The 22,168-nt window shown below is 40.0% G+C and overlaps 2 protein-coding genes and 1 non-coding gene across 5 annotated transcripts in view; 1 reads left to right on the forward strand and 2 right to left on the reverse strand.

Annotated features, from left to right (window-relative positions):
- LOC132858895 (uncharacterized) overlaps window positions 1–22,168 on the forward strand; it is a 338,173-nt gene that overhangs the window by 173,100 nt on the left and 142,905 nt on the right. The gene's annotated exons all lie outside the window — the stretch shown is intronic.
- LOC132858908 (cytoplasmic dynein 2 heavy chain 1-like) overlaps window positions 1–22,168 on the reverse strand; it is a 104,803-nt gene that overhangs the window by 33,285 nt on the left and 49,350 nt on the right. The window lies entirely within an intron of this gene.
- trnap-agg (transfer RNA proline (anticodon AGG)) lies at window positions 4,501–4,572 on the reverse strand. The gene has a single exon. It is a non-coding gene; the product is annotated as a tRNA-Pro (tRNA).

Raw genomic sequence — 22,168 nt, forward strand, 5'->3', positions numbered from 1 at the left:
TGAATATCTTCTACAACAATATATCATGATATTTCTGGGTGATTGTTTTCCATTTCTATATGACAACATTGTATTTCATGTCCAGAAATCTCATTCACATACGTCTAAAAACAGGATCATAACAAGAGATGCCTTCATGGCAAATCATCTCACATGTCTGCACACATTCATTGTTAATATTCAGTCATTATACCATTATACAACATATATCCCTGTTCTTCACTACAACATCAGATCAGTCGCCTTTTTTTTATTTATTTATTTATTATTTTTTTTGCAGATGCAGTGTGCATGCCATGAAAACAGTATACAGTGTCTTTAAAAAATCTCTTCAGTCAGAAAAAGATATGCTGTTGACAACTGCAATACTAAAAAAAAAAGAACTGTATTTTGATTTTGTAGGTGAGAGCCATTATGGTTTGGGATGGCTTGCACAGCTGATTGTAAAAACAGCATGGACAAAAAAGAAAAGAAAATTTCTCACATTTGTTTCCCAATCTTCTATCTTTGTTTTCTTCTGTTATTATTTGTCTCATAAGAAATGCAAGTTATACAGTATATAATGGACTCTCTTCAAATGATTATAATAAATTCATTTATATATTATCTACACCTGTTTACTGTGGATCATTGTACAATCACATGTCATCTCCAAACATGAGCCAGTGAGTGAATAAAAAATTGACTTATAAATATTGACTAATAAATCTTATCTCTAACAATTCATCAACTCTGTCAAGGTCGAAGATGTTAAGATTAGAAAAGGTTTGCTTTGTAGTCATTGCTTTCCTAACTTAAATAATGCCTTTTGCAGCATCATTGTTATTGTTTACTGTCAGGTAGTTTAGCTTGAATTAGTGTTTTTTTTTTATCAATAAGGAGTATTTAGTTTAGCATTTAGCCAAGCAATTTAGCTTAGCATTTAGCTAAAACTAAAATGCCCCCCTTATTGGTTAGCACGTTCGCCTCACACCTTCAGGGTCGGGGTTCGATTCCCGGCTCCGCCTTGTGTGTGTGGAGTTTGCATGTTCTCCCCGTGCCTCGGGGGTTTCCTCCGGGTACTCCGGTTTCCTCCTCCGGATCAAAGACATGCATGGTAGGTTGATTGGCATCTCTGGAAAATTGTCCGTAGTGTGTGATTGCGTGAGTGAATGAGAGTGTGTGTGCCCTGCGATGGGTTCGCACTCCGTCCAGGGTGTATCCTGCCTTGATACCCGATGACGCCTGAGATAGTCACAGGCTCCCCGTGACCCGAGGTAGTTCGGATAAGCGGTAGAAGATGGATTAATGAATGAATGAATAAAATGCCCCCTTGTTTTTCAATCCCCTTGCTGTAGCTATAAAATACAACAGGGTGGGTGGAGGCCTGGCTCAAGTCACCTTACTCTCAGGTAGATTTGTAGTTTCAATTCAGTATTAGGCTTAGATATCATTGGCGCCATTTGTGTGGCTTCAAAGCTTGAAGGCCCATTTAAATAATGCCTTGTGCAGCATCGTTGTTATTGTTTACTGTCAGGTTGTTTATCTTGAATTAGTGTTTTTTTATCACTAAGGAGTATTTAGTTTACCATTTAGCCAAGCAATTTAACTTAGCATTTAGCTAAAACTAAAATGCCCCCTTGTTTTTCACTAAGCACAGCACATAATTTGACAGCTTTCATCTCTTCCACTCTTCCACTTAGTATGCCATAGTTTTCAATGATTTTTTTTTTCTTTTTCATACTCCAGTGTTTTTATTTTTTCAATCAGTAGCTATAAAGTAGAACAGGGTGGGTGGTGGCCTGGCTCAAGTCACCTTACCCTCAGGTAGATTTGTAGTTTCAATTCAGTATTAGGCTTAGATATTATTGGCGCCTGTTGTTTAGGTATCAAAGCTTGAAGGCCCGTTTAAATAATGCCTTGTGCAGCATCATTGTTATTGTTTACTGTCAGGATGTTTAGCTTGAATTAGTGTTTTTTTTTATCTCTAAGGAGTATTTAGTTTAGCATTTAGCTTAGCATTTAGCTAAAACTGGAATTCCCCCTTGTTTTTCACTAAGCAGAGCACACAATTTGACAGTTTTCGACTCTTCCACACTTCCACTTAGTATGCCATAGTTTTCAATTAATTTTTTTCTTTTACATACTCCAGTGTTTTTATTTTTTCAATCAGTAGCTATAAAATACAACAGGGTGGGTGGAGGCCTGGCTCAAGTCACCTTACCCTCAGGTAGATTTGTAGTTTCAATTCAGTATTAGGCTTAGATATGATTGGCGCCATTTGTCTGGCTTCAAGAGCTTGGTCTGTGATGAGATACTGTAGAATTCTAGCTCCCGTTTAAATAATGCCTTGTGCAGCATCATTGTTATTGTTTACTGTCAGGTTGTTTAGCTTGAATTAGTGTTTTTTATCACTAAGGAGTATTTAGTTTAGCATTTAGCCAAGCAATTTAACTTAGCATTTAGCTCAAACTAAAATGCCCCCTTGTTTTTCACTAAGCAGAGCACACAATTTGACACCTTTCATCTCTTATACTTTTCCACTTAGTATGCCATAGTTTTCAATGATTTTCTTTTATTTCTTTTTTTTTAAGTACCGTACATAAGTGGCAGAAACTCTGAGTTTACTTTGGACTCTGGTGTGCATGTTGTGAATTTCACAAATCCTGCAAACATTTCTGTCCTGTTCTCTGGGTTTACGCTAAACCTTTCAGATCACTTATTTTTGCAATAATTTCAATAACTCCAATCTGTTGGAAAGGAGACATGACCAAGTTCTTACGAACTTGTGCATAGAACACAAATCAAGCCCGTATTAAGTGGCAGAAACTCTGAGTTTACTTTGGACTCTTTATCTATCTGCAAGATACTCAGTGTTTTTCTAATGGATGAGGGTTGCAAATATTTTGTTTCCCCACAACATGCATTTGCAGAAACACTGCCTCTGTGATAAACAGACTGGAATCAGTGTACTCCTGTTTCTATCTCTGTTGAACCTTTGCTGACCTGCCTGCTGCAGTTTCTACTTATTTGGTGAATCATTTTTGGCATATATTTTTTCTGTTACATTAGTTGTAGTTAACAAAGATATCAGATTAAGCAGCCAATTAATCTACGAGATAAGAATATCCTTCACATAGCTTTGGTGTCCCTGCTTTGATTTCATGCACATTATTTCCTGTGTGTAGTTTTGCACATCTTCTACATGTCCCTAAAACATGTCATTAGCTGATTTGACTGGATTGTCCCTAGGTGTGAATGAGTGTTAGCGTGGTGTCCTGCAATAGACTACAATCCAATGACCAAACGTTAGGGCACTAAAATTCAATAGAATTCTGAACCTCTTTGGACCCCTCGAGATACAAGTGGCCAGTCGAGAACCGAGTAAGAAGCTCTTGACATCGAGCATTATACAGCAAGAAACTTGGCTGACGTGAGAAGCAAGAGCCCGTTACCTAATCGAACGATCTTTCAAGAGTAAGGGGAAGGGCTCGTCCGGGATTTGAACCCCGGACCTCTCGCACCCAAAACAAGACCCCTAGACCAACGAGCCAGAACAGTGCTTAGGTTTATGTTGTGCACATACTGTATGGAAGTTAACTGGATCCTGAAACCATATTTCAGTCCTGTTCTGTGGGTTAACGTTAAACTGTTCAGTGCACTACTATTGCAATAATTTTGTTACCGTTACTCTGTAGGAAAGGAAACATCACCAGGGAACGTCCTTGCTGACGTGCACAAAGAACAAAATTGAAGCCAGAATAAAATTTCAAGAACTCTGAGTATACATTATACTCATCTATTTGCAAGATACTCTGTGTTTTTCTGCTGGATCAGGGTTCCTAATGATTTTTATTCCCCTGTAATGTGCATTCTGTGATTCTGTGCATTCTCCTGTTTTTATCACTTTTGAACCATTGCATACCTGCATGCTGCATTGTCTAGTTTTATAGTGAATCATTTTTGCTATATTTTTGTGCGGCTAGTTCTTAGGATGCGGACGTCATAGCGGCATGCAATAAGATATTTCACTGCAGCCTTTTTTCCAAGTAAAAGCATGTCTCTTCTGTTTGACTTGCTGAAGGTCTAACTTTGCTGTTTAGCTGTCACATGAAGTTGTGTGGAGTGGAATTCACCAATTACGTCTGTAACCTCATAGCAGTCAGTCAGATACGTTCTAAATCGCCTATTTTTTCTTAAAGTTTGCACGAGGTAGTACACAAACCTATCTGCTACTGCATTTAATTATTTAATTAGGTAAATAGAGCCTTGCTTCAGTATACCTGTCTTGATTCTGACCACATGTTATTTGTGGTGCCAATGAGAGAACCTACAAACCTGCAGTTTTTCGTGTTCTCTCTGGATTGCACATAGGTGTAAATGTGTGTTATCTTGGTGTGCATGTGCCTTTGAGCTACATAAGTCATTAATGTTCGTTGTCATGAGGAGCAAAACCCAGCTCACTGCAAGGTTCCTCTGAATCAGGTCCACCCATGGGGTAGTCTATTCCAATTAAAGCCAGGGCTCGTCCGGGATTTGAATCCGGGACCTCTCGCGCCCTAAGCGAGAATCATACCCCTAGACCAACGAGCCAAAGTGCACCGCCTCGGCTCGGTGTGCATGTTTGGTGTGCATGGTTTAGCATCTGTTTTCATGCTAAACCTTTCAGATCACTACTTTTGTAGCAATTTCATTAACTCCAATCTCTTGGAAGTTCTTAAGGACTTGTGCATAGAACACAAATCAAGTCCATATTACAGTATAGTACTTTGTCACATTTCAGTGTTTTTATTTTTTCTGTAAAATACAACAGGGTGGGTGGTGGCCTGGCTCAATTCACCTTACTCTCAGGTAGATTTGTAGTTTCAATTCACTATTAGGCTTAGATATGATCGGTGCCATTTGTCTGGCTTCAAAGTTTGAAGACCCGTTCAAATAATGCCTTGTGCAGCATCATTGTTATTGTTTACTGTCATGTTGTTTAGCTTAAATTAGTGTTTTTTATCACTAAGGAGTATTTAGTTTAGCATTTAGCCAAGCAATTTAGCTTAGCATTTAGCTAAATTAAAATTTAATTTTTTTTTTTATATATATATATATATATATCTTCCACTTAGTATGCCATAGTTTTCAATGATTTTTTTTTTTTTTTTTTTAAGTACCGTATAGTACTTTGTCACATTTCAGTGTTTTTATATTTTCAATCAGTAGCTGTAAAATACAACAGGGTGGGTGGTGGCCTGGCTCAAGTCACCTTACTCTCAGGTAGATTTGTAGTTTCAATTCACTATTAGGCTTAGATATGATCGGTGCCATTTGTCTGGCTTCAAAGTTTGAAGACCCGTTCAAATAATGCCTTGTGCAGCATCATTGTTATTGTTTACCGTCATGTTGTTTAGCTTAAATTAGTGTTTTTTTTATCACTAAGGAGTATTTAGTTTAGCATTTAGCTAAATAAAATTGAATTCTTTTTTTTTATCTCTTCCACTTAGTATGCCATAGTTTTCAATGATTTTTTTTTTTTATTATTTTTTTTTAAGTACCGTACTTTGTCACATTTCAGTGTTTTTATTTTTTTCAATCAGTAGCTGTAAAATACAGCAGGGTGGGTGGTGGCCTGGCTCAAGTCACCTTACTCTCAGGTAATGCCCCCTTGTTTTTCACTAAGCAGAGCACACAATTTGACAGCTTTCATCTCTTACACTCTTCCACTTAGTATGCCATAGTTTTCAATGATTTATTTATTTATTTATTTTTAAGTATAGTACTTTGTCACATTTCAGTGTTTTTATTTTTTTCAATCAGTAGCTGTAAAATACAACAGGGTGGGTGGTGGCCTGGCTCAAGTCACCTTACCCTCAGGTAGATTTGTAGTTTCAATTCACTGTTAGGCTTAGATATGATTGGTGCCATTTGTCTGGCTTCAAAGCTTGAAGGCCCGTTCAAATAATGCCTTGTGCAGCATCATTGTTATTGTTTACTGTCATGTTGTTTAGCTTAAATTAGTGTTTTTTATCACTAAGGAGTATTTAGTTTAGCATTTAGCCAAGCAATTTAGCTTAGCATTTAGGTAAAATTAAAATTGAATTCTTTTTTTTATCTCTTCCACTTAGTATGCCATAGTTTTCAATGATTTTTCTTTTTTTAAAAGTACCGTATAGTATTTTGTCACATTTCAGTGTTTTTATTTTTTCAATCAGTAGCTGTAAAATACAACAGGGTGGGTGGTGGCCTGGCTCAAGTCACCTTACTCTCAGGTAGATTTGTAGGTTCAATTCACTATTAGGCTTAGATATGATCGGCGCCATTTGCTTGGCTTCAAAAGCTTGGTCTGTGATGCCATAGACTTCTAGCTCCCGTTTAAATAATGCCTTGTGCAGCATTATTGTTATTGTTTACTGTCATGTTGTTTAGCTGAAATCAGTGTTTTTTATCACTAAGGAGTATTTAGTTTAGCATTTAGCCAAGCAATTTAGCTTAGCATTTAGCTAAAACTAAAATGCCTCCTTGTTTTTCACTAAGCAGAGCACACAATTTGACAGCTTTCATCTCTTACACTCCACTTAGTATGCCATATTTTTCAATGATTTTTTTTTTAAGTACCGTTTGTCACATTTCAGTGTTTTTATTTTTTGTATTTATTTATTTTTCAATAATTATTCACTATTTGCTAATTTCTACAGAGATGTCTATGAATCAAAGTGCGATATGACTGAAGAGTCAATAGAGAATTTCTTTTCTGATTTAAATCTTCCTACTCTCAGCACAGAAGCAAAACAATTCTTAGATAAGGAAATTACGTTGGAAGAGATAAATGGAGTAATATCGCAGTTGCCTAATTATAAATCTGCTGGTCCGGACGGCCTTAGTGCTGAATTTTACAAAACATTTAGGCACAACCTATGATTCAAAGATTGATTAAAGATGTACTAACACACAATAAATATCCACCAACAATGTATCAAGCGAATATACAGTAATACTAATTCTGAAACCCGGATGTGATAGGCAGCAAATGTCTTCATATCGTCCAATCTCTCTCATTTCCCTTGAATTCAAGATTATAATCAAAATTCTTGCAAACAGATTGAAAACATACAAACCGGCCAAACCGGCTTCATGCCCAACAGACATATTTACTTTAACTTGAGACGCCTGTTTAATATAATATATCATAAGAAAAACTCAAAGACGTGTAATCTCGCTAGATGCTCAACGAGCTTTTGACCAATTAGAATGGAAATATATGATTGCAGATCTAAAGAAATTTGGTTTTGGTCCAGAATTTATTAAATTGATTGAAATAATGTACGTGCATCTGCTGTTACCAATCAAGACAACTCAAAGCCATTTAAAATTTCACGTGGCACACAACAGGGGTGCCCCCGTCTCCCTTTTTATTTGCCATATCGATGGAACCGTTGGCAGCTAGTATTAGGCAACATCTCAGTATTTAGCCTATAACGACAATGGGCAGACCCCAGTATGCAGACGATATTCTCTTGTATATTTCTAATCCTGCAAAGTCCATTCCACCACTACTCAAGCTTATTGAAGAATTTGGCAGTTTCTCTGGATTCACAATTAATTGGGAAAAAAGTGAACTAATGCCAATTTCTGATGACCATGATCAAGAACTCCTAGCCAGTACCAAATTTAAAATTGCAAATCAGCATTTCAAATATTTAGGTATAATAATTACTAAAAAGTCCAACATGCTTTTAAAAACAAACTGGAAAAAACTCTGTGATTTTTTTTGGTGTTCACCCTACTAAAGTGCACTACAATATGCACTGTAGGCCCACTGTGTAGTAATGGTTCTTTAAATATTATTAAGTGCCATAATATAAAAGTTTTTGTGCCATTATCTGCACAAGAGCCAAAATTTGTACTGACAGAAATAGAGATGAAACAATCAACAAAAAATCTCCTACAGCCACTACTGCTAGAAAACAGCTACAGAGTAAACACTGCTGCATCATACGGTACTGTTATGGCATACTGTATGTAAGCCTATATAAAAAAAAGCTCTTGAATTTTAACAAATCTTTCACCTTTCCTTCAGAACCAGACTTATGCCAAAATTTCAACTTTGCAGACAAGACAATGACATTTGACTTTTTATTGTGTTGCAGTGTTACATGACCAGTTAGTTTAAGGTTATACCTCTGTCCAAAGCAGCACTAATTCGCATTCATAGCTATTTAGACTTCCATTTACTTGCATGGAGTGAGTTTATTGCAAATCCATCTGTTGTCTTTATTGTTCTGCATAGCTCTGGGCCAGCCAGGTCCAAGGTGTTGACTGCAGTGGTTAGGCCATTAGCCATCCCTGATATGGGACAATATAAGCTGTAATTGTTACACTTCTCACTATAAATAGCGACAGTCTCTAATGTATTTCAGTTAATGATGTAAGCAAAGATAATTTTTGTATAGATTTGTCAAAAGCTAGACTAAATTTGTATCCAGAATTGCAAAGTCGAATTGTAAAAGAACATATAAATATAAAACTAACAAGAGTTACCTTAAAATTACAAGGAAAAATGTTAGATTGTTAGAGTGAAAAAAGTTAAAAAAAAATATATAATGAGCAACATGTTTAAATTCAGTTAAATATTGTCATTTCACATAAATTTGTATGTAATTTATAAAAAAACGTTAACAAAAATTGTATTTTTTCTGCAAAACAAATGTGTACAACAGTGGTTTGAAAGATATCGTTATTTTCCATAATTAAAACAACAACTAAATGGTGTGTTTCTGGTCCACTTATTTGACTGGACAAGCAGCGAGTCTCCTAGGGGTTTCCTCAGATGAACTCCTCAGATGAACTCAACCGGATGCCAGACCTAACAGGTGAGAATTCCAGGTCTTGAAAGTGTTCCTTTTATTTTTCTTCCACTGACTGGCTTCAGCTCAAGTTCATGTGCTTTTTGTCCTGCTGTTACAAATAATCCCTCAGGTTTTTATTGGATTGAGGTCCAGGGAATTTTATCCAGGGATCAGAGGTCCTTATAATGTTACGACCGGGTCTAGGTCAGATCGTAACATACAGGTAAAAATTAGAACTCAGCATGAAAAGAGAAAGGGAACAAAAATACAACCGGCACGACAGTTTCACTTCTTGGATTTATTCCGTCTTCTCTTAGGTGGTTACGGCTTCAGAGGTCGGAAAGGCCAAAATAATAAATAAAACTCCCTCTAACTCAACAAGTAGTACTCAGCTAACCTAATCCAAAGAAAAGAAAAGAAAAGAAAATACATGTTCTTCCCTCGCTCCCTATCTAGCCAAAAAAAACAATAATAAACCGTATAACAAAACTGGCACCGACTTCCTACTAACCACCGAACAAGGTGTATTTACATATACCAATATTTACAAAAACTACATAGAAACACATACAACAGGACACACACAACGAGGCAGAAAAATGCCTATGTCTACAAAATGTCTAAGCCAACCCAAAATTTCGACATACAACACAGCATCCAAAACCGGCTTTTTCTCTCTTTCTCTCTCTCTCCGTTTCACTCTCGCTGACGTGGTTTAAATGTCCAGCTGCAATTCCCATCCAGCCAATAGCACGACGAAGAGGCGGGGCATCGTGTGTCATGTGATGATCGTCCAATGACGTACAGGCGGATATATGACGTAATTGGAGGAGCTGAAAGGAAAACAGACACCGAAAAACACCTACAGTAGCCACCAGTGACGATCACAAAATAATAAGCAACATAAAAAAAACACGCTAAGGCGTAACACCCCCTCCCTTAAAAGTGAACGTCAGGTTCAACTTCAATTAAGGCCTCATGATAACGAATCAGCCACCACATTCTCAGAACCTCGCTTATGCCGAATTTCCAAGTTAAAACTTTGCAGGACTAAAGACCAGCGCATAAGCCGTTGGTTGTTGTTGCAAACACTAGGGGATTGTGGTCTGTAAAAACCATAATGGGATCAGGGCATGAACCAATGTAGACTTCAAAGTGTTGAAGAGCAAGCAAAAGGGCAAGGGCTTCCTTCTCGATAGAACTATAGTTTAGTTGGTAGCGGTTGAACTTGCGTGAGAAGAAACTCACAGGATGATCTATTCCATGAATGTCCTCTTGAATTAGGACAGCACCAGCACCAGTACCACTTGCATCCACTTCAAGTTTAAAAGGTTTCTTGAAATCAGGTGCTGCAAGAACAGGAGCACTACATAAAATTAACTTTACAGATTCAAACGCAGCTTTACAGCTAGAAGACCACACAAAAGGAACTGAACCACGGAGGAGATTTGTAAGTGGCAATACAACATCGGAGAAGTTTCTACAAAAACTCCTATAATACCCTGCCATCCCCAAAAATCGCCTAAGCTCCCATTTAGTCTTGGGGGCAGGAAAAGTGGCAACCGACTCAACCTTAGCCTCCACAGGGCGAACAACACCTTGCCCCACCTGTTTACCCAGGTAGGTCACTGTAGCTTGACCAAATTCACATTTTGCCAGGTTGAGCGTAAGGGAGGCAGCTTGAAGTTTAGCAAACACTTTGCTTAAGGTGCCAACATGGCTGCCCCATGTGTCTGAAAAAACAACCACATCATCAAGGTAGACCTCACAGTTGTCTACATTACCTAGGACCTGAGACATAAGACGCTGAAATGTAGCAGGAGCATTTTTTAGACCAAAAGCCATAACCGTATATTGGAGGAACCGATCTGGTATACTAAAAGCAGAAATCTCTGATGCACGTGGGGTGAGTGGAACCTGCCAATAGCCCTTCAGGAGATCCAACTTCGTTACATATGTAGCACTACCTATCCGATCAACACAATCCTCCATCCTGGGTAGGGGAAAAGCATCTGCTTTAGTTAGAGCATTAACCTTTCTATAATCAGTACAAAACCGAAAGCTTCGATCAGGTTTGGGAACTAATATGCAGGGTGAACACCAGGAACTACAGCTAGGTACAGCAAGACCATTTTCAATCAAATAATCGGTTTCTGCTTTCATCATGGCATGCTTCGTGGGATTAACCCTGTACGCATGTTGTTTAACAGGGGCATTATCACCAACACCAATGTCATGTTTAAGAACGGTAGTACATGAAGGAATGTCAGAGAAAAGTGAGGGAAATTGTTGAATAAGACTAATCAAGTCTCTTTGGGCCAGTGGTGACAAATGAGAAAGTTTGACCTGCATATTACACAACCATTCTGAATTTTTCAAATGAGCACCTGGAAAACAAGCACTACCTAGGAAGAGCCCATCCATTTCTGGAGAATAATCAGATGGTGGCACTCCCATAGAGACAAGAGCTACTGAAATTTCTTCTGGACTTGAAGAACCAACAACAGGGGTAGATCGAGAAACGTACGGCTTAAGCATATTAACATGGCAAACACGAGACTTCCTTCTCCGATCAGGAGTCTTTACAACATAGTCGGTGTCACTCAACTTAGACTAAATAACATAGGGCCCAGAAAACCTAGCATGGAGAGCTGAGCCTGGTAAAGGCAATAAAACCAAAACCTCATCCCCTACTTGGAATGTACACTCCACTGCTTCCTTATCAAATCGTATCTTCATACGGGACTGTGTTGTAGCCAGTGTGTGTTTGGCTAATTCACAAGCTGCATGAAGACGCTCACGAAGGGCACTAACATATTCCACAATGCTCTTGACTGGAGATTTCCTAGAGCTCTGAGACAAGAACTCTTCTTGTAACACCTTTAAAGGACCACGAACAGTATGACTAAAGACTAATTCAGCTGGGCTGAACCCAAGTGACTCTTGCACTGCATCACGAATTGCAAATAACAATAAGGGAATCCCTTCATCCCAGTCCTTTCCCTGACTGTAACAGTAGGTCCGAAGCATAGACTTTAAGGTCTGATGGAACCTTTCTAAGGCACCTTGGGATTCAGGATGGTATGCACTAGATACCTGGTGGTGAATTTGCAGTTGTGTCATAACCTTTCTAAAAAGCGTGGACATAAAATCTGAACCTTGGTCTGACTGGATGTATTTTGGTAACCCAAAGGTGGTAAAAAACTTAACAAGGCTCTTAATGATGGCTCTAGACTTTATGCTACGCAAAGGTATGGCTTCAGGGTACCTAGTAGCAACACACATCATGGTTAGCAGGTAGGTATGACCAGTCTTGGTTCTAGGAAGGGGTCCCACACAGTCTATTAAAATTCTTTCAAAAGGCTCACCCATTACAGGTATAGGTTGAAGAGGTGCATGGGGAATAACCTGATTAGGTTTACCCACTACTTGACAAACATGACACGAACGGCAATAACTGCTGACATCAGACTTCATAGCAGGCCAAAAGAAATGCTTTAACACACGGTTATAAGTCTTTCTCACCCCTAAGTGGCCAGAGAGATCATGGTCATGGGCGACACTTAAAACTTGGGCTCTATATGGCTTTGGAACCACCACTTGAAAGACTGACCTCCAATCATGTTCTGAGTTTGGAGGTGTCCATTTACGCATTAACACATCCTCATCCAAGAAATAAGCTGTTGAATAGTTAGCCAAGTTTGCCTTTTCCACAACCACATCAATACAGTGAGAGAGTGAAGGGTCTGCTTTCTGGGCTGCCACAAGTTGTGCACGTCCAACACCGAGTTTATCACATTCCTCCTTCAGTACCGAAATAACTTTAATGGCTGGGTCAGTCTCAGAAATGGGGATCAGATCACCCTCGGGGATGCTTTCACACAGAGGATTTGTACCACACAAAAATGAGTCTGAAAGATCATCAGCATCTTTCATTTTCCTGGCCTGGGCACGCGTCACCACACACGAAGTAAAAACAGAGGGAAGTTCACATGACAGCTCATCACTGTCATTCAAAGTTGGGTTGTCAGTTACCACAGGCCAACAAAAAACCTTCCCACCTGCTAAATCGTTGCCCAAAATAAACGAAACCCCCTTAACTGGCAACTGCGATCGAACTGCAACTTTAACAAATCCAGCCACGACATCGGATCGAAGATAAATATTATGCAAAGGTGCTTTCACTACTCCAAGTTCAATACCTTGAACCAGAACATCTGTACCACAACTAGACTGGTCCGATAACGGGAGAACACCCTCCAAAATAAAGGACTGAGCGGCTCCAGTGTCTCTCAAAATGCGCACCGACTTAAAATTCAACCCCGTGTCAGAAAGTGAAACCATACCTTCCATAATAAAAGGCTCGAATGTAGAATCAACTGAGTCAAGTGAAAGTAAACTGTCAGAGTGTTGCGGTGGAATGTGTGCTAAAGCAACACTTTTCGGACTGGTGTGTGCCTTCCGTCGATTCTTGCATGTTAACACCGGACAAGCAGCGATGAGATGTCCAGAATCACGACAATAAAAACATTCACGTAACTCACTAGCATTCTTAGGAGTATTCACAGAGACCTTCTCAGAAACGTCACGCCGCGGAGAAGAAAATACCATTCGGTGCGTAAGCACAAACTCGTCTGCCAGAACGGCAGCCTCAGCCAGCGAAGCGACTTTTTGTTCATTCAGATAAACCACTATTTTATCAGAAAGACACGACTTAAATTCTTCCAACAGAATCAGTTATTTTAACTGCTCTAAAGTAACAACCTTGTTTGCAGCGCACCACTTCTCAAACAAAGCAGATTTCTCACGCGCAAATTCAACGTACGTTTGCCTGGCGGTTTTGGCATGTTTACGAAATTTTTGGCGATAGGCTTCCGGAACAAGTTCATACGCCCTCAATACAGATGATTTCACAGTTTCATAATCCATACTTTGTTCTAATGATAACGCTGAACACACTTCCTGGGCTTTCCCCACAAACTTGCATTGCAATAGTAACGTCCAAATGTTTCTAGGCCACTGCAGAGTGGCGGCAATGCGCTCAAAAACAGAGAAATATGTATCCACCTCACTTTCCCTAAACATAGGAACTAACGCAATATGCCTACTAACATCAAACCCAGCAACACTTACAGACGAGGTTCCTCGGTATGCACGCTCTAACACCGGCGACGATTCATGTAGAGGCACAGGTAGCGCAGGTGCAGGAGACGCAGGTGCAGGAGACGCAGGCGCCGAAAGCGCAGGCGCCGGAGGTACATTAGGACCATATTCTGGCCTCTCTCCAAGCGCAAGCCTTAACTCCAGCTCCTTGAGCTTTATCTCCTTCCTTGCCTCCAGCTCCACGGTTTGTAAATGTAAAAGTTGAGACTGATACTGCTAACGACTTAACTCAAGCTCAAGTTGTTTTAGTTGGAGCGCTAGCGCGGGCTCCTCGAGCGGTGAACCTGCTATTACCGCGGGATCTACGCGTGTTGGGTCCTCAGATTTACGTCCAGCCTCCGCTGCCGGTAAATCCTCAGAACCAACTAAATCTGATGCAACACCCGCCTCGGTAGGCTCAGTAAGAATCCGCTGTTTTATCAGCTCCGCACACAGCAGCTCCTTGATGTCACGCTTATTGCCACTTCGTGGAACCGATATGCTGAAAAAGTCTGCAAGGGTTAATAAGTCATCCTTACGACATCGTTCAAACTGCTCAAACGTAGGACAAATAACAAACTGGTCTAGATCAAACTTTGTAGCCATCTCTCATAAACTAAACCTCTCACCCCCACCGCCAAGACAAAAACCGCCAGCAAAACGTACCCGAAAAATACACGAAACACACGGAGCGCACAGGACGAGCCCCCAATTCTGTTACGACCGGGTCTAGGTCAGATCGTAACATACAGGTAAAAATTAGAACTCAGCATGAAAAGAGAAAGGGAACAAAAATACAACTGGCACGACAGTTTCACTTCTTGGATTTATTCCGTCTTCTCTTAGGTGGTTACGGCTTCAGAGGTCGGAAAGGCCAAAATAATAAATAAAACTCCCTCTAACTCAACAAGTAGTACTCAGCTTACCTAATTTTCCAAAGAAAAGAAAAGAAAATACATGTTCTTCCCTCGCTCCCTATCTAGCCAAAAAAAACAATAATAAACCGTATAACAAAACTGGCACCGACTTCCTACTAACCACCGAACAAGGTGTATTTACAATATCTACATATACCAATATTTACAAAAACTACATAGAAACACATACAACAGGACACACACAACGAGGCAGAAAACACAAAATGTCTAAGCCAACCCAAAATTTCGACATACAACACAGCATCCAAAACCGGCTTTTTCTCTCTTTCTCTCTCTCTGTTTCACTCTCGCTGACGTGGTTTAAATGTCCAGCTGCAATTCCCATCCAGCCAATAGCACGACGAAGAGGCGGGGCATCGTGTGTCATGTGACGATCGTCCAATGACGTACAGGCGGATATACGACGTAATTGGAGGAGCTGAAAGGAAAACAGACACCGAAAAACACCTACAGTAGCCACCAGTGACGATCACAAAATAATAAGCAACATAAAAAAAAACAAGCTAAGGCGTAACAATAAACTCAGTGTAGAATTGTGTTTAATCTCCGTCACTGTACATGATGAACACACACTTCTCATGTCTCTGAGTCTGTTTAATGTGTTAAGAGCTAAATGAGTGATGTGTTAATAAACATGTTCTCTATTCTCCAACATGGTAATGCAGGAACACTGGAGTCTTCATCACACACAGATATTCATTAGAACCTGAATATGAAAGAAAAACATGTGAATTAATCAGCACAAAGTGGACTGTGGTACTTCATGATCAACAGCATGTAATCATCTCTGCTCCAACAGAAACATTATCATCTCCTGTTTATAATGAACCATTCAACATTTCTTCATTCTTACTAACATCTGTGTTCTAACATTTAACTAGAACAAATGAGAACTTCCACAAGTTCTAACAGGATAATGAGCAGATCTTTACCCATCACATCACTGCTTTTATCCAATCACAGGAGCTTTTTTAAATAACAAACACTACTGTGTCATTTAGATCTTGTTCTACATTTATATTTAAGTGCAAACTTTAAGAAGAAACTGAGGTGAATTTTACAGGAATGACAGAAGACACAATGTTCATTAACAATCACTCTCATGAACTCATTTGTGACTTTTTGTAGACTGTCTGAATCCCTGTTTTCTGCCTTCACATGAATTTTACATCAACACACTTTACTGAACACAAAACAGCACTAAAGAGAATCGTTAGGAAAATTCTGATTAAACAGAATATAGTGACATTTTCTAATTTCTGATTTCTGATAATCTGAAAGTTATTGAAAAGAAATGTAATGTGTATCAATGTGTAATGATAATGAGGTTAAACTTTTATTAAAAGGTCATTACTCACCTCAGTATCTGTAGTTTGTAATGTTTATCATCCTTAAGGTCAAAGAACAGCTTCTTTCCTGAGTCTCCTAGTTTATTATCAGACAGATCCAGTTCTCTCAGGTGTGAGGGGTTTGATCTCAGAGCTGAAGTCAGAGCAGCACAGCCTTCATTTGAGACACCACACTCACACAACCTGTAGAGAGACACAATGACACACTCTTCACTGGTTGTCCACAGGGACGTTTCTAGAGTTTAATCACTTTGATCACAGGCCCACAAGAATTTTACAGAAACCTGAAAACACAGATTTATTTATTTATTTATTTTTCAGCAAAAACACCATCAAAGCCTTTATTTATTTGTTTGTTTGTTTGTTTGTTTTTCATCATATAATGTGTAGTGGAAATTTTCACTTTAGAGATGTTCACACGAATCTGTCCTTCTATGCTTCTATATTTCCCATGGCTGGTAGCTATTGTGACTATAGTTTCTTTTCAACACTGTATCTATTAGACCTTTCCCGTGAGACAGTTGTTCCCGTGGGATTAGTTGGGTGAGAAGATGAGCAGATGATGCTTCTAAGCCAATGGTGGATGATGTTTTGGCTTTTACATGTCCTGTTTCATTTTTTTTCCTGTCTATAAAATCCTGATGTTATCAATGATCGGGGCCCTTCCTCTCTGATTTTACTCGTGGAGTGTTGGGTCCTTCTGCAAAGCTGAACACAATAAACCATGGAACCTTTTTTACTCTTGCCCGTGCCTATCGGTGTGATATTTTATGCTTTAATTCTCTTAAACCTCAAAACTTCCACAACAAGCTGGCGTAGTCGGCAGGATTCTGTGTTTGAGAGTCGACTTCGGGGATTCCCGGGGAGCAAAGCAGGTTAGGGGAAAAGAGAAAAGGCCAAAACAAAAGATAAGACACACGTGCAGTGTGCAGGCTTTCTGGTGAAGAGACTGTCAAACTAAAGATATTCATGGGCAACAGTATAAATAAGAGCAAGCTCAATAAAAACACAGTTTGTGTCACTGGACCTAATGTGAATTATATGAGAAATAATTATGGCCCTGATTCTGTGTCACAATTGTTGTGGTGGGTGACGGAGTGTGGCTTCCCAGACGGCGGCAGATTTAGCTTAAAGCAGTTAGATTGGCTGAAAGGTAACCTGACCAAAATGGAAAGAGATAATGTTGGGAAGAAGAAGAAGAAGAACAGGGTAGAAATAAACTGGACAGCTTTTCACATGTGGAAGTTAGAGGCTGAAAAAAGGTTTCAAAAAGCACAATGTACTCCAAAGAAAGTATCTATACAATATGTACAGAATCCAGTGTCTTACGTCTTTTTCAGATGATCCTGACCTGACCTGCACGTCTGGCAGCGGCTGCGTCATGTCGACAGGTGTGCATGGATCCGGAGCCAGCTCGTGTGGAGCCAAAGGAGAGTCCACTGTCCCCACCCAAAAGGAGACTACTGATCTTGAACCTGTCGAAGAAGAGGCTTCAGTTCCAGAGGTTAAAGAGCAACCTCAGAGTGTGATTACAATGCCCATGGTGGAAGTAGCGGGGCCAGATGGAGACCCCATGTTAGTACACAGTCCATGGTCATGAGAGATCATGAGAGTGGGAGGAATGCGACGTACTATAACTTCGTAACGGAATTACGTGAAGCATGTTATGAAGCTTTTCCAGTGAAGATGGATATGACAAAGATTGCACTGTGCAAACAGCAGGACAGCGAGACAGTTGCGCAATATCTTCATCGCCTCACAGAAGTACACAACGCGCACAGCGGCCTTAATGCCCCCGAGAATATGAGTGAGGGGGTAGTGACCGCATACAAGGCGCACTTGAGAAACAGTTACATGAATGGACTGATTCTGGAAATATCTGAGAAGGTGAAAAACCTATGCATCACGTGGGACACTGGAAAGCTGAGCCTTATCAAACAACATGTTCTGCATTCGGAAAAGCTGCTCACACAAACCAAGCAAGAGCAGGGAAAAAAGAGAGAAGAGCAAACACACAAAGTTCAGCTGACAATGATGCAAGCCTTGGCGAGACCTCAAACACAATGGAGAGGGCCTTCCACATATCGAGGAAGAGGGCAATATCGAGGAAGAGGCAGAGGCAGAAGAGGAAAAGGAAGAGGAAGAGGGGGAGAGAGTGGATGTTTTGTTTGTGGAGGACAAGATCACTGGGCAAGGGAATGCACTAAGAGACATGATGAGGAAACTGCATGACCATCAACATCTCAGGTCGAGGAGGTCAGTTATTTTGTCCAAGATTTGCAAGTGGTGAATGATGCAGTAATTCACACAAACCCTCACACAATCTTGTCTCAGATTCCACCAGACAGCAAGTGGTTTTCTGTGGTAGACTTAGCTAATGCTTTTTTCAGTGTACCAGTTCATCCAGACAGCCAGTTTTGGTTTGCGTTTTCTTTCAATGGAAAGCCGTACACTTTTACCAGATTGTGTCAGGGATATTGTGAATCTCCAACTATTTACAATGAAGCTCTTAAGAACAGTCTTGAATCTCTGATGCTGACCCCAGGGTCAGCAATTATTTAGTATATGGATGACTGCATGATTGCAGCGCCATGTAAAGAGCAATGCAAAAAAGACACTATTGCGTTACTTTGTCATCTAGCGAAGGAGGGTCACAAGGCGAGCTTATCAAAGCTGCAGTTTGTAAAACAGCAAGTTAAATTCTTTGGGCATCTGATACCAGAACAAGGCAAAACTATTGAGCAGAACAGAGTTGTAGCAATACAAAACATCCCAAAGCAAAACACAAAAACACAATTGATGTCAATTCCAGGCATGTGTTCTTATTGCAGGACCTTCATACCCAACTATGCAGTCCTCGAGGCGCCCTTGAGCGCAATTGCTCATGGGAAAGGCCTACAGGCCCACAGTGCACTGACTTGGACACCAGAGGCAGAAAAAGACTTTGTAGATTTAAAAATGGCTTTACAAACCACCCCCACATTGGGAATTCCAGATCCAAACAAATTGTTTGTACAAACAGTTGATGAAAAAAGTGGTTGTATGACATCAGTGCTATTGCAAAATCATGGTGGGAAATTGAAACCAGTAGCCTACTTCTCTGCTAAATTACTGTAGATCCAGTAGCGGCAGGCCTGCCTATGTGTTTAAGAGCAGTAGCAGCAGCTGAGAAAGCAGTTAATGCTTCTAGAGATATTGTGGGATACAGTGAACTAACTCTTTTGGTCCCACATGCAGTGTCACTTCTTCTCCTTGAACAGAAAACAGCACACATGTCTGCAGCACGGTGGCTGAGATATCACACTATTTTGCTTGACATGCCAAACGTGAAAGTAAAACGCCGTACTGTATTAAACCCTGCAACTCTTCTCCCCACAGAAGCAGATGGAGAACCACACAATTGTGTTGCAGTTGTAAATGTAATTTGCAGTCCTAGATCTGATTTGCAGGAGACACCGTTGCAGAATCCAGATCTTGAGTTTTTTGTGGCTGGATCAGCCTTCAGAGATCAGAAAACAGGCTGCAACTGCGTAGGGTATGCAGTAGTAACACAACATGAAACACAAATAAAGCAGAATCATTACCAGAGCATCTATCTGCACAAGCAGCCGAATTGGTTGCTTTAACAACAGCATGCAGGTTAGCAAAAGACAAAACTGTCACCATTTATACTGACAGTAGATATGCATTTGGAGTAGTGCATGATTTTGGTACATTGTGGAAAAACAGAGGTTTCCTGACTTCTTCAGGTAAAGCAATCACGCACAATGGCCTGATTTCTGAGCTCTTGGATGCAATCCTGTTGCCAAAATCTATTGCCATATGTAAGTGTTACAGGTACCGGCTGGCGCCACATAAACAGCATATATATGCTCTCTCTGGAAATAGGAGAAATAAATCAGACAGGGCAAACTCTGCATCCGTTTTCTCATCTCGCTCAGCAGAAAGAGGAAAAGAGGATTTATTAAACATTCACAATTTACATCCTCCTCAGTTACCAACACTCAATGTCCACTTTGACATAAACACAGTTAAATACAAAAAATATTACATAAACACAAAAATACCATTTGTCTTTTTTTTTCCTTCATCTTTCAGCAAATACTGAGTTTTAAGTTTGGTGTGATTACATAAATCAAAATAACAATAACCAGTGTTACTCTATAAGTTGTCTTTTTAACTCATAATAAAACTTATGTCATCATCTACATATGGTTCCTAAATGCATTTTGCATTTCCAGATAAAGTTATCTTTACTCTCCCTAAAATGCATGAGCTGACGGATTTTTAACTTCTGTTTTAACCACTTATAAAATTTATCACATTTGTTTTTATCCTTAACTTTCAACCATGACAAACATTAACATTAGCTTTTAACATTTTAAACAATATCAGACGTTCCAAAAATATTAAGGCTTTACAAAAATGTTTGAGGAGCTAAAAATAGATCTCTGTCTGACGTGACTTTGGCTGCAACAGGTGACATCATCAGGCGCGAAAATGTGACTGCTGCTATATATACACATATATATATCCCCATTTTCGTAACACAGCCTTATTAACGGACATTCAAACATTCGGAAACATTTTACCATATTAAACTTTGGGTACTTAGCTTAATCTACTATTTCACCAACCTGGAAATAGGAGAAATAAATCAGACAGGGCAAACTCTGCATCCGTTTTCTCATCTCGCTCAGCAGAAAGAGGAAAACCGCAAAGCGGACCGAACTGACGCAAAGCCCCCTGGAGCACGATAAGCGCCATATTACCCCCCGCTGGCGAACTCCACAATTACTCCTGACATTTATAAAAATGATTTACTGCAAGAATGGTGGGACCAGTTCCATTACAGCTGAACAAATATCCACAAACATTAATTCCAATGAACGAATATTCACAAACAATAATTATAAAATTATAGAAATTACCACAAATGTGATAACACTTTGTATGGTGCTCTGGAGTGAAAGAGTGGATGTGAATATGGCATGCCAAAAGGTGGGATGTATGGAAAGAGTGAGTGTACAGGTGTAGTGTGATGAGATGCTTCTACGACAGGTATGTAGGGTGCTGTGTATCCGGTCACTGAGTTAACTGTGGCGTGTGTCTGGACTGATGGCTCACCTAATGACTCATATGTGAGAAAACGGCGTGGTCTTTTCTCACGAGCAGACCTTCTAACGTCTAACTGAGTGTGCTCTACAGGAGGGGTCAAAGGTCGAGCTTCTAAGTCAGAGTCTTGGTGTCCATTGTTTTCCTCCCCTTCCACAGGTCCGGTGAGTAAAGGTAGGTTTTCATCAACGTGGCGTCTCTTCTCGATAGGATTTGGTAAGTGTACAGGTACAGTAGGACTTACTCTCCGTACAGGTGCTGGTTCTGACCCCCGAATCTCTGGATACCTGGTGAGTTGCCCCTGGTAGGTAACGGGTCTTTCCTCTATCCTTTCGGTCTGTCTTCTTAACCAGTATCCCGAGCCAGAATCATCATCCGAATCATTTTCACTGTCCTCATTCGTGTCTGCTTGTCTTTGAGTGTCTCTCATTCTCTCTTGGTTTTGTCTGTTATGTGTTTTCTTTTCAGGGATAGATATGGTGTCAGGTGGAGTGACATCGACAGGTAAGTCGTTCACCAGCAACAGGAGATTGCAGTGCAGTGTCCTGCTTTTCTGTTTATCTCCGATTTCAGGGTAGACAACATACACTGGGTTCTCCGCAAGTTGACGTTCGACTATGTATATAGTCTTCTCCCAGTATGTCCTTAATTTTCCAGGTCCTCCACGTTCACTGAGGTTCCGGACCAGAACTCTGTCCCCTGGTTGCAGTACAACCCCTTTTGCTCTCTTGTCATACGTCACTTTTCCTCTTGCACTAGACTTTTTGCTATTCTCACCAGCAATACGGTAGGCTTCTGACATCTTTTTCGC

This window comes from Tachysurus vachellii, chromosome 16 (genome assembly GCF_030014155.1).
Source record: "Tachysurus vachellii isolate PV-2020 chromosome 16, HZAU_Pvac_v1, whole genome shotgun sequence".
NCBI lineage: Eukaryota > Metazoa > Chordata > Actinopteri > Siluriformes > Bagridae > Tachysurus > Tachysurus vachellii.